Source organism: Bidens hawaiensis, unplaced genomic scaffold, assembly GCF_021521415.1.
Source record: "Bidens hawaiensis isolate Kalapana, Puna unplaced genomic scaffold, B.hawaiensis_p1.1 tig00040272_1, whole genome shotgun sequence".
NCBI classification, from domain to species: domain Eukaryota; kingdom Viridiplantae; phylum Streptophyta; class Magnoliopsida; order Asterales; family Asteraceae; genus Bidens; species Bidens hawaiensis.
In genome coordinates this window covers 54,405-66,829 of record NW_027497118.1, presented here as the reverse complement: position 1 = coordinate 66,829, position 12,425 = coordinate 54,405, and the positions used below count along the sequence as shown (strand labels likewise).

The 12,425-nt window shown below is 36.6% G+C and overlaps 1 pseudogene across 1 annotated transcript; it reads left to right on the top strand.

Moving 5' to 3' along the window:
• Window positions 1-1,547: 1,547 nt before the first annotated feature.
• On the top strand, window positions 1,548-5,147 carry LOC143592012 (uncharacterized; annotated as a pseudogene). The gene is made up of 3 exons (XR_013145832.1): window positions 1,548-2,807; window positions 2,892-4,445; window positions 4,529-5,147. The product of XR_013145832.1 is annotated as an uncharacterized LOC143592012 (transcript).
• The last annotated feature ends 7,278 nt before the right edge of the window (window positions 5,148-12,425 follow it).

The window sequence follows — 12,425 nt, the reverse complement described above, 5'->3', positions numbered from 1 at the left end:
TGTTTAAAGGGTATGTAAACATAAAAAGGCCTCACATGTGATGCTCTTAAAAGTCATGTCCTATAAAACACCCATTCACTGTTTCATTGTATACTCACCCAGATCTCTCTGAACCTCCTTTTTTAAAAACAAGTGTGTAGGCCCTTTGCCTTTCATGCATTTGGAACTTGTACTATACAATCAGTCAATGCTTGAATAACCCTTTTGTATACTTTTTATAATTATCCTCACCTACATCAACATCATTAAAATAGTAAAATTCTTTTACATTATTTATTTCACACAACTTTATTCTTTGTAAATTGTAAAAATAGTGTTATAGATCTTTATTGTATTCTCATACATTTGAGGAGTAGGAAATTGTCTTTCTACATTAAATTTTAAGAGTTTAAGAAGCGGTTTTTTTTTTATAAATTTGACTACCTAATTCTCGGGTCTCAAGTCTGATTCACGCTTCATGTGCACACTCTGATATATGGACATGGCATCTCATATTTAACTAAATTCTAATTGTTTTATTTTATACGATTTTATGTTTACTTTTCTTTTTTATAAATTTTCATTAAACCTATGTAATAGTCACTGGTGTTTGTGTTATTGTGTAATATTCCGCTTCGAATGGCTCAAACCCCCCTAGTATTTTTATTACTCTATAGTATTTTTGATGTAAAGTTATGTTTAATGGAGATGCTAAAAAATGAGACGACTTGCGTCATGTGACGCTCACTCAACAAAATGTGAGTTTTTGTTTCGGGAGTGTCATGGTGTTGTAACCATATATATGTATTTATATTACAGACACACAACCTATTATAATTATTATAAAACAACAAACATTGCAGGCAACAAATACTAGACCCCCCCTTAAAAAAAATTCACGTGAATATCGTTTAGGCGGTGGTGTTCGAGCCAAAAGTCACCCCTTATCGCCCAATATTGTAGCCCACTACGCATAGTCTAAAAAAACAGATACTTACATGACGTGCTTGCTTATGTATAAACACACATAAAAAATAACTATATAAACAAATCCTATGTAACATAAAACACACTTAATTAGTAAGGTAAGGTAACCCCCCTCAAACATGATGGTCTAGCTGTCTTTTGATCCGTAGATTCTGGGTCTCCATCTCTCACTATAACCTCCTTTTCATCACATATAAATATATAATAATAATATTAATAACATTAAAAAACCACCCCACTAACACAAACACAAACACAACACACAAACTCCAACTCCACACACACAAATTTTTTTTATTTTTTTTGAATGTTCAAGCTTTCCTCCTACTATTTACATTATACCGTCAATGCCAAGAATTGAACCCTGGACCTCTCACCCAAAGGTCAAAGCCTTTACCATCCCACCAAAGTGGTGATGGCTCCACACACACAAATGATTTGGTTTCTTCTGTTTTTCTCCCATATTGTTTGTTGTTCCTCCCTAGGCTCATGCTCATCCTCATCCTCATCCTCATCCTCATCCTGATCCTCATCCTCTTCCTTCTCATTAAAATCCACAACTTATTAACATTATTTTTGTAATGTCAAGTTTTCAACTTAACTTCTCATTTTTTCTACTCTTCTTTCTTGTAATTATTATTCCTTCATATTTCTCACTTAACCCACAAGGTGAAGCTCTTATATCATGGAAACAAACCTTAAAAGGACCAAATTTAGATGTCCTTTACACATGGGACTCAACTAATGAAACCCCTTGTGCATGGTTTGGTGTCACTTGTGATGACAACAAGAATGTTATAGAGTTGAGTTTAACTTATCTTGACTTACTTGGAACCTTGCCTTCTGAGTTCACCGCTCTACGGACACTCAGAAGGCTTGTGTTATCGGGGACGAACCTTACAGGTTCGAGCCCGAAAACAGTCAGGTTCTTACAGGACCTGACTTATTTGGATTTAAGTGACAACGGGCTCACAGGGGAGATCCCGATAGAGCTCTGTGAGCTTGAAAAGCTCACAGAGCTCTATATTAACACGAACAGGCTCGAAGATTCCATTCCTCTGGAAATTGGGAACCTTTAAAGCCTGGTCGTGTTAACATGCTACGATAACCAGCTCAGAGGAAATATTCCGAGCTCTATCGGTGAGTTGAAATCCTTACAAGTTATCCGAGCGGGCGGAAACAAAAACATTAAAGGCGCATTACCGAATGAAATCGGAAACTGCACGAGTTTAGTCATGTTAGGGATCGCCGAAACGAGCTTATCGGGGGTTATTCCTTCGACGATTGGCAATCTAAAAAAACTTCAAACGCTTGCGATTTACACGTCATTGCTTTCGGGTCAAATTCCCGTAGAGATTGGTGAATGCACTGAGTTAGAGAACATTTATTTATACGAAAACTCGCTTTCGGGTTCGGTCCCGAGTACTTTGGGGAATTTAAAAAGTTTAAAAAATCTGTTACTGTGGCAGAACAGTTTAGGAGGCGTTATCCCGCCTGAGCTTGGAAACTGTGTACAACTAGAATTGATTGACATTTCAATGAATTCGTTAACCGGAGTTATTCCGGTTACTTTTGGTAACTTGATCCGTTGCAAGAGCTTCAACTGAGTGTGAATCAGATCTCGGGTTCGATACCGAGTCAGATTGGGAACTGCAGAAATCTGACTCATATCGAACTCGATAATAATCAGATCACCGGTACTATTCCATCCGAGTTCGGAAACTTTGGCAACCTTACTTTGTTGTTCTTGTGGCAGAATCGGCTAGAAGGCGTGATTCCTAGTTCGTTATCGTCTTGTAAAAATCTCGAAGCGATTGATTTATCGCAGAATTCGCTAACAGGTTAGTGGAAACCGCGGTTATATACTTAACTCATATTTACATAATGCTGTTTTTAACATTTACTAATTACATTGTGTCTAATAGGTCCGATCCCGAAGGGTCTTTTCGATTTGAAGAATCTAAACAAGTTGTTACTATTGGGAAACGAGTTGTCGGGTCAAATACCGCCCGAGATTGGGAACTGCTCGTCGTTGATCAGGTTTTGTGCGAACGATAACCATTTAACCGGATCGATACCACCCGAGATTGGAAAACTGGAGAATTTAAATTTCCTTGATCTCGGGTCGAATTGATTGACCGGGATCATACCACCAGAGATATCCGGATGCCAGAACTTGACATTTCTAGACTTGCATTCTAACTCGCTCACCGGAAGCTTACCCGAGAGTTTAAACAAGATTGTATCGCTCCAGCTAGTTGACGTGTCCGAAAATCAAATCGAAGGCGTGTTGAGTCATACTCTCGGGGCACTTGTTTCATTAAACAAGCTCGTGCTCAGGAAGAACCGATTTTCTGGACAAATTCCCCAGGAAATCGGTTCTTGCGTGAACCTTCAGTTGCTGGATCTAAGCAGCAACAGGTTCTCTGGCGAGATACCCGCGAATCTAGGAAATATTCCAGCGCTAGAGATTGCTCTGAATCTCAGCTGCAACAAACTCTCGGGTAAAATACCCGCAGAGTTTGCTGCATTGGATAAACTTGGAGTACTAGATCTTTCTTACAATTCGCTTTCGGGCGATTTGCAAAATCTAGTGGACCTTGAAAATCTTGTGACACTTAACGTGTCACACAACGATTTTAAAGGTAACGTGCCGAACACGCCATTTTTCGCTAAACTACCGCTTAATATGTTATCGGCCAATCCTTCACTGTGTTTGGCCGGTAACAAATGCTCCGCTGAGAAAGAGGGTTCTCAGCGGAGCAAGGGTGCGCGGGTGGCGATGGTGGTGCTGATTGGGGTCGCGTGTGTTCTTTTGATGTCTGCGGTTTACATCATACTCGCTGGCAAAATGAGGGCCCGGGACCGCGGTATTGATGATGCTGACGTGGAAATGGGACCACCTTGGGAGATCACTTTATACCAAAAACTTGACTTGTCAATTGCTGACATGGCAAAATACCTAACACCTGATAATGTGGTGGGCCAAGGCCGGTCAGGGGTTGTGTACCGGGCAAATATTCCGTCCGGGTTCCCCATCGCGGTGAAAAGATTCCAACAATCCGAGAATTATTCCGCGGCCGCGTTCTCTTCAGAAATCGCCACTCTGGTGCGTATCCGACACCGAAATATCGTCCGGTTATTGGGTTGGGCTGCTAATGGGAAAAACAAACTGTTGCTTTATGACTTTATGCCTAATGGTACATTAGGCATATTGTTACATGACGGTAACATCGAGGTGGTCGAGTGGGAAACGCGGTTCAAGATCGCTTTAGGTGTGGCGGAAGGGTTAGCGTATTTGCACCACGATTGCGTGCCGCCAATCCTCCACCGTGACGTGAAGGTGGAGAACATATTATTAGGTGATCGAAATGATGCTTGTCTTGCGGATTTCGGGCTTGCAAGATTGGTGGAAGACGATAGCGCCTCGTTTTCGGTGAAGCCTCAATTCGCGGGCTCATACGGTTACATGGCTCCAGGTAAAGTAAATGATACTCATTTTTCTAGTAGTGTTAACATTTGTTATTTAATTAGTTGTATAAATAATTATTTTTGTTTGTAGAGTATGCAAGCATGTTAAAAATTACCGAAAAGAGTGATGTTTTTAGCTACGGGGTGGTGTTATTGGAAATAATAACCGGGAAAAAGCCCGTAGACGAATCGTTTTCCGAGGGGCAACACGTTATCCAATGGGTTCGCGATCATCTCAAAAGCAAAAAGGACCCGGTTCACATTATAGACCAAAAGTTACATGGCAATCCGGACTCACAAATACAAGAAATGTTACAAGCTCTAGGAATAGCCCTCTTGTGCACTAGTAACCGGCCCGAAGACCGGCCCATGATGAAAGACGTGGTGGCGTTACTAAGAGAGATTAGACACGAGTCCACAACAAACAACGAACCCCATAAAGAGACCAACGGCAACAATACACGAAAAGGTTCGACCACCTCCGGTCTGTATTCGTCGTCTTCGGTGACCCCGGCTCAGTTGCTAGTTCAAGGTTCATCAAACTGCTCACTTGCTTACTCATCCTAATTTCCGGAATAATAAATTTATAAATATATAGGTTTAGTTCATATATTAGGATTGTAAAAATGAGCCTAGCTACTTTTTATTATTTATTTTGTTTTTTTGTAATTTTTAGATATTAAATATAGAAAACAAGATTTTAATCATTATATAGTGGATATTAATATTAATCTATTATTGGGGGTTGATGGTAACTTGAGAGGGAGAAATGTCTCTTATAATTGAGTCATACATCTCTATCAAACTTTTGTTAACATTTTTATTAGAGTTAATGGCCATTTTCGTCCCTGTGGTTTGCTACTTTCGCCACTTCAATCCAAAATTTTTAATTTTGTCAATTTAGTCCTCATAGTTTTAAATTTTAGCCAATTACGTCCCATCCGTCTAACGGCATCCAGCTATGCCGTTAGTTTAAGGGTATTTTTGTCTTTCTCCTTTTAATTTTGAGTTAATGGTCATTTTAGTCCCTGTGGTTTGATATCTTTGCCAATTCAGTCCAAAGTTTGAAAATTTGTCAATTTAATGTTCAGTTTAATTCAGTTTTTTTTATTTTTTATGTTTTTTGTTTATAACCCTAAAGAGCATAATTCAAGCCCAAAACCATCGAGCAACCTCAAATACTGGTATGCATTTACTCTGTTGACAACAGTAATCATACCCCCCCCCCTTATATTTAGTTTCTAGACATTTCCTAAAATCTTCTCCATTGTGGAATTCAATGGTAAAGTGGTCAAGGTAATTCCCTGAAATCGAATTATACACAAAAAACTAAAAATTGTTTTGTTGATTAATGTATAATAGTTGATTACGACCCAGATTTTCGTTATGATATGTTAATCTTTAAACCCTAAATATTATGCATTCATCAAATAAACGATTTTTAGTTTTTTCCGTACAATTCGGTTTCACGGAATTGCTTTGACCACTTTACCATTGAATTCCACCATGGGGGAGAGTTTAGGAACCGTCTAGAAACTAAATACGAGAGGAGGGAGTATGATTACTGCTGTCGACAGAGTAAATGCAGACTTGTTTTGGGCTTGGATAATGCTCTCTAGGGTTATAGAAAAAAACTGACTTAAATTGACAAAATTTCAAACTTTGGACTGAATTGGCAAAAGTATCAAACCACAGGGACGAAAATGACCAATAACTCAAAATAAAAAGGAGAAAGACAAAAATACCCTTAAACTAACGGCATAGCTGGATGCCGTTAGACGGATAGGATGTAAATGGCTAATATTTAAAACTATGAGGACTAAATTGACAAAAATACAAATTTTGGACTGAAGTGGCGAAAGTAGCAAACCACAGGGACGAAAATGGCCATTAACTCTTTTTATTATTTGTTTATAATCTATGATAAGTTTGCCGACATTATATGTAGAATTTAATCAATACACATGTGTGAGGCTGTTTCATAACATAAAGTACTCATAGTTGGATCAGATGGTTCAACTAAAAACAGCGTAAGTTAAGCTATATGGAGTTACGTGGGCACGCGGCCGTTTGTGGTTTGTTTTAATTGTCGAACCTGAATTCCATCATCTAGAGGCGAGAGCACTGGTTTCAGGCACAATGGTTTTTCACGAAATTTATGAGCTTTTAATTCTATGTTAAAATGTTTGATTTTTTTATTTTAGTAATTCACGCGTTTATTTACGAAGGCAATTTCATAAATACGGAGTCAGATCCGGTTTCGTATTTATATTTTCTCATTTTTTGTTGTTGAAATTGCAATATTTTTTGTTGCTTCTTTTGTTCTGTGTATCAATTTAATTTTAAGAAACATATATAAAATAAGAAAGATGTTACTGTACAATAATTACTTAACGTACGATATGTACGCGAGATGCTCAAAGGCAAAAACAAAAACGCTTGAAGGCAAAAAATTCTAAAACGCTCAGCGAAAATCCTAAAACATTCAAAAACGGTTTTCGTGAAAAAGGTAAAAAACTAGAGAGGATTCGGTGTTCTTTAACCTCTCTCCAACCAAAGTTTTATACTAATAAAGGTATTTCGTCGGTACTTTCTTATGGCTTAACTTCTTAAATTATCATTAGTAAAGTCGTTGAAACGAACGTAAAAAAAAAGATATTATACGGCGAAGCTTAAACCGAAGATTTAACCCCACCAACTATTAGATGGAATGTTAGGAAGTGAAAGGGAGAGCAATGATGATGAAATTCAATACTATCCAATCAACTAGTGATTGAAAACAAGTAAGACCCCATTAGGGTTGGATGTAGGATCATGTCATACTCAAAGAGTATGTTTGTAATGAGTTGTGTGGTTTGTTTGTTTGCTTGGCTCTTTTCACAAAATGCTTTTGGTCATGTGGGCTATATGATGTTAATTGACATCCATATTTTGTCCAAAAGTGGCAAGAAACCTTCCTCACCTTCATGCATCTAATTCATCATAGGACTAGTCATATAATAAAATCCATGTGAATTTGATATGGGTTGTAGATGATATGCACTAGTCATATAATAAAATCCATAAAAACAAAACTTGATTATCCTTTTTAATGATTTTATTGTTAGCTACAAAATCAACATGTACAGTATAAACCGATACGTTAGAATCAATAGCGATTTTCTTAGGTTTGCTAAAGAAAATGTTGCTTTCTCTTTTCTGTTGTGTCTAAACATTACTTAGATGTGCCAATTAATATATGTAAGTTGCACTGTGTAAATAGTAACGCGAATTAACTAGACGGAAATGTTTTCTGTTACGTGATTTTATGGTACCCGCCACAATCGTGTCTACGTCTTAATGTTTAACTCGCTCTCGTGTTTGGGATGTCATCACATACTCACTAGTCACTAGTGTGTATTGTGTCTTTAGATATATAGATTGCAAGTCTCCAAAAAAATACATGTATTTTTAATGTATAAATACATGTCCAAACTCCTAGATGGAACAAGTGAAACTAGGCTTGGTTATTGGGCTGCTCAATTAATTATATGAAACTGGGTATTTATAAGTTGGGTTGAAAGAAGACATAGCACAGTAGCTTTATTCGGCTGTATCAGTTGTCTGTGCGGCCCACTTGAATTTGTAAAAAGAAAAATAAAAACATAGTTTGTACTCTAGTGGAATTCAGAGCATGTTTGAGATTGAGTTGGAAAACAACTTATTGGTTTATTGGTGTTTTTAAAAATTCAATAAGTTAAAAAGTGTGTGGCAATCATAAAAATCTTTTTTATTTTAGTTTTTTGAAAGTGATAAAAACAGTTTTTAAAAATCCTCAAATCATGCCTTTTCAAAATTATCTTTTTAAAAAGTCATTAAGCCAATAAGCAATTTTCAAACTTAATCTCAAATAGCAATGTTACAAATTAGTCAACCATAAAATGAATTTTTGGTTAATTTTAACAAAAATTGAATTTTGATTCAATCTAACTTTCACGAATATTAGTTCAGTTACTAGTTTATGTTGGAAGAATATCCAAGTTGGAGTAACAAAAATGAATAAATCATAAACAAGTTGGTCCTGATATAAAAAATGATAAATGAGCCAAGGTCGATACAAGCTTGATATGAGCTCAGTCTTTAGACTAAGCTCAATCTTTTTTCTTTTTTCCCCTTTTATTAATAACATAAAAGCTTATGGGAACAGTTAGGGGTAGGGGTGTCAATTCTTGACACGATCCGAAACCCAACCCGAAACCGACACGAAGAAAACAGGTTTTTGGTCGGCTAACACGACCCGTTTAAAAAACGGGTCGATTTTCGGGTTGACCTGTTTTCTAAACAGATCAGGTTCGGGTTGACCTGTATAAAAACGGGTTGACCCGTTAACCCGATTAATTTTAGATATTTTAAAAATAATGTTATATTTCCTCTTTAGTTTTAAAATGTGTTGAAGAATTTAATTATTTTTCATTCCCCATATTATCTTTTTAGGTCTCCTCTAAAATTTTATTTTTCGTGAACGACACTTTTAAATTCTCAACCAAAATTTCATTACCCGAAATTCATTTCTTCTGTCCATTCACCAATATGCATGAACATATCGTCAAATCCATCTATATCTAAATCGACTCATGCTTATATTCATTTGAATTTTACAATATATGGTTTTGATTTTATTATAATTTGCATGTCTGATTATATAAATTAACTTGTTTAAAAAATATGGGTTAAACGGGTCGTGCTCAGGTTGACCCGAATTTATGTATGTGCGGGTTAGGGTTGACATATTTGACACGAATAATAATATGAGTCGGGTTCAGGTTGCACATTTCAACCCGTCAACCTGCCAACCCACAACCCGTTAACCCGTCAACATGTCAACCCGACACGTTTGACACCCCTAGTTAGGGGCGTGCATGATTTGGTTCGATTACTATCCCAAACCAAAACATAAATCATAGGGTAATCCATTATATTAACCAATTAGTTATTGGTTTATAATTATATATATCTATTAAAAACCAGTTTTTCAAACACTCACATATTTTACTATTCATCAAGTTTGATTGTGGACCACACATTACCTATCATTGCTTCAATACTAGCCACACACGTCTTTTGTCATAACTCGTGTTGTTGTGTCTTGCATCACCCTTACCACTATCATCAAGGTGACCCTCGATTTCTTCTCGATACAAACACGACTAGAGAGAGAGATCAGAATTTCTGATTTATCTCCACCGAAATCGGCCGCCAAAGGTTTGTGTTGGTTCCCAACCACTGATTTATCTTTGATTTGTTTTACTAACTCGATCTATTGTTATTTTCTAAGATCTCAAAGTTTTTTGGTTTAAGATTTGTGGTAATGGCTGTGATTTCTTCAACTTCGCACGCCGTTGAAGACATCTTACGTTCATCGCTCCATAATCGTTCAAGCTCTCACCTGCTGTGTGTAAGGTAATTTTCTCCAAAAAATAAAATTTTATTTACTTATTCTGTGTTTATAGGTTTTGCCTTTCCATAGTTTTCATTATTTGAGTTTTTGCCTTTTGTCTTGTTTACAGATGTAGACGAATTTTATGCAACCGCAATCCAGGTTTGTTATGGTGTTCATATGCAATTAGGTTTTGGAAGTTGATTGATTTTGAGTTATTTGAGAAGTTTTGTGATGACAAGTTTGATTTTTGGGACTTATTTTAACTTTCAAATTTATAAGAATTTTGTCATCTTTGGAATAAATAATTTACTACTTTAACTGCATAAAAACTAAAACTTTGTTTTGTAATTGAAACGAGCATTGTGTTCTTTTTCATATCAAGAGAATTACAACTAGCTTTTCTGCTGCTAAACATTGCATATTTGAATTACTGCAACAACATGGTGATAAGAACTTTTAAATACTGATCTTCATTTAAGTTAATAATGGATTATTTTAACTTCTACATCCAGTGTTGAAAAATACTAAAATGGCTTTGAATCATTCCAAATGAGAAAAAAAAAAGACATGGTAATATGTGACTAAACAGGGGCCAAGAATATGTTTAAGCAATTGTTTAAATTTGACCATCTTCTTTTGGGATTCTAATTATCACACATCTCAGTCCATCTTCAAAAATCCAAAATGCATTCTTTTGTAAGTTTAAACTTACCATTTGATTTCAGTATAATCCAATGGCCCACATTGAACTGAAAGTTCAATCGAGAGCTTGAGGTTATGCTTTTATTGAGGTTTGATTCATTTTGTAGCTTTTACATTTTTTTTCTTCACTTTTTAACAAACTTGGTATTATTACAAATTATTTTTTTCAACTTTATAGAAAATTTGTTTCGTTTATTGTTTTAGGTACAGCTTGGAGAATACGACTTATGTTGGGAAGCATCCAAAGCTTATGGAGAGGTTAGGTGCTTTGATTGTTGTAGATGGTCACATTGTGTATTTGTATTAGTGTCTTGATTTGTTCACTTTGAACCATTGGTACAATGGTATTAATAATTAAAAACTAATGTGTTTTGTAGTAGCTGGATATAGCATTATGTTTGGTGTATTATAAAACTATTGTAATAGTCCATGGTTAATCATTTACTCTAACCCGCCGCAGCGCGCGGGTAAAAAAGCTAGTTTAAGTTATTTGGTTAATGTTTCGATTTCCAGTTCGGTTTGATTCACAACGGTTACTAACCAAAACCAATCTTGGACTAAAATATTGCTTAGACATACGTGAAATGGAGGTGGTATAAATACAAATCTGGATGTATAAATACATGAATGGAATGGAGGTAAAAAAATGAAATTTCTGAAAATATGAATGATTTAGTTCAGTTAATTTCAGTCAACCAAGGGTACACAAAAAAAACCTATACTCGATTTTCTGTTAATTTATGTTTGGTTTCATCAGACTTCAGTTCGGTTCAGTTTTGACTAACCGTTAGGTTATTGCTCGCCCCTAACCAGTGTTGTAAAAATCTCTACTAGACACCAATTAATCCCCGATTAGGCGCTATTCCCCACTCCACTGATTAATTTTGTGCTAGCCAGCCAATTAATCCGTCAATGGTCAAATCCGACCAAAATCGGCAGTTTTCGGTGAGGAATCCAAAGTCAACGGTTTCCGACGAGATTCCAGCAAAAACCATTGGTTTCCAGTGAGATTCCGGTCAAAATATGTTTGTGTATGTATAACACTGAAACCTATATATAAAAATGTGTATATGCATAAATAAAACTAAAAATTATACATTAAAATCTGATTCGATTAATACTAATTAATCTTAATAAATCATCGTCGCCTGATTAGTGACTAGCGATTTTTACAAGACTGCCCTGACAATTTAGAAAGTTGGGAGGTGAAGAAACACGAAACGTACCAGGCATAGTTCGGATCGTCTTCTACGGGATGATGTAACCAAATCTCGCTCTCCTCCGCTCAGATCCGCAATGGTTTTTGGGGGTGTGGAGGTGACTGCTAAGAAATCTCGAGGATCTCTTGTTTACAGACACAAAAATGGTTATGGTGGTGGCTCTTATTGAGAACAACCTTAATAAGGAGGTGGAGACCTCCTTATATAGGGAGCCTCATGGCCACCATCATGGTACCCTAATGGGCCTAGCCCAGTTAGGGTTACCTCCACAAAACCCCCTCAGCCCAATAATATTGTATTAGTCCATATAATAAAATAAGCCAAACATAATAAATTAAGGTCGTAAGCCGGGTTTAGTACCATACCCTACAAGCCCCCCAAGTCCAGTGTTGCTCCTAGGCGTGCAAGCGTTTAGGTGGAGCGCTGGACTTCATAAGGTGTGTTAGGATATGAGGCGGTTTTTCCCCTTTCTTCGGCCTTGTCTTTATTGTCTTTGAGTTTTGAGAGGTTTTCTCCATGATGGTGACATGTTGTGATCCTTATGATAATAATGGTGCACTGGCATGAATAAGATATAGCACGCATCATAACAATAGTGGCGCGGGGCCTGATAAAAGATAGAGTGCGCATCTCGATAATAATGTAAT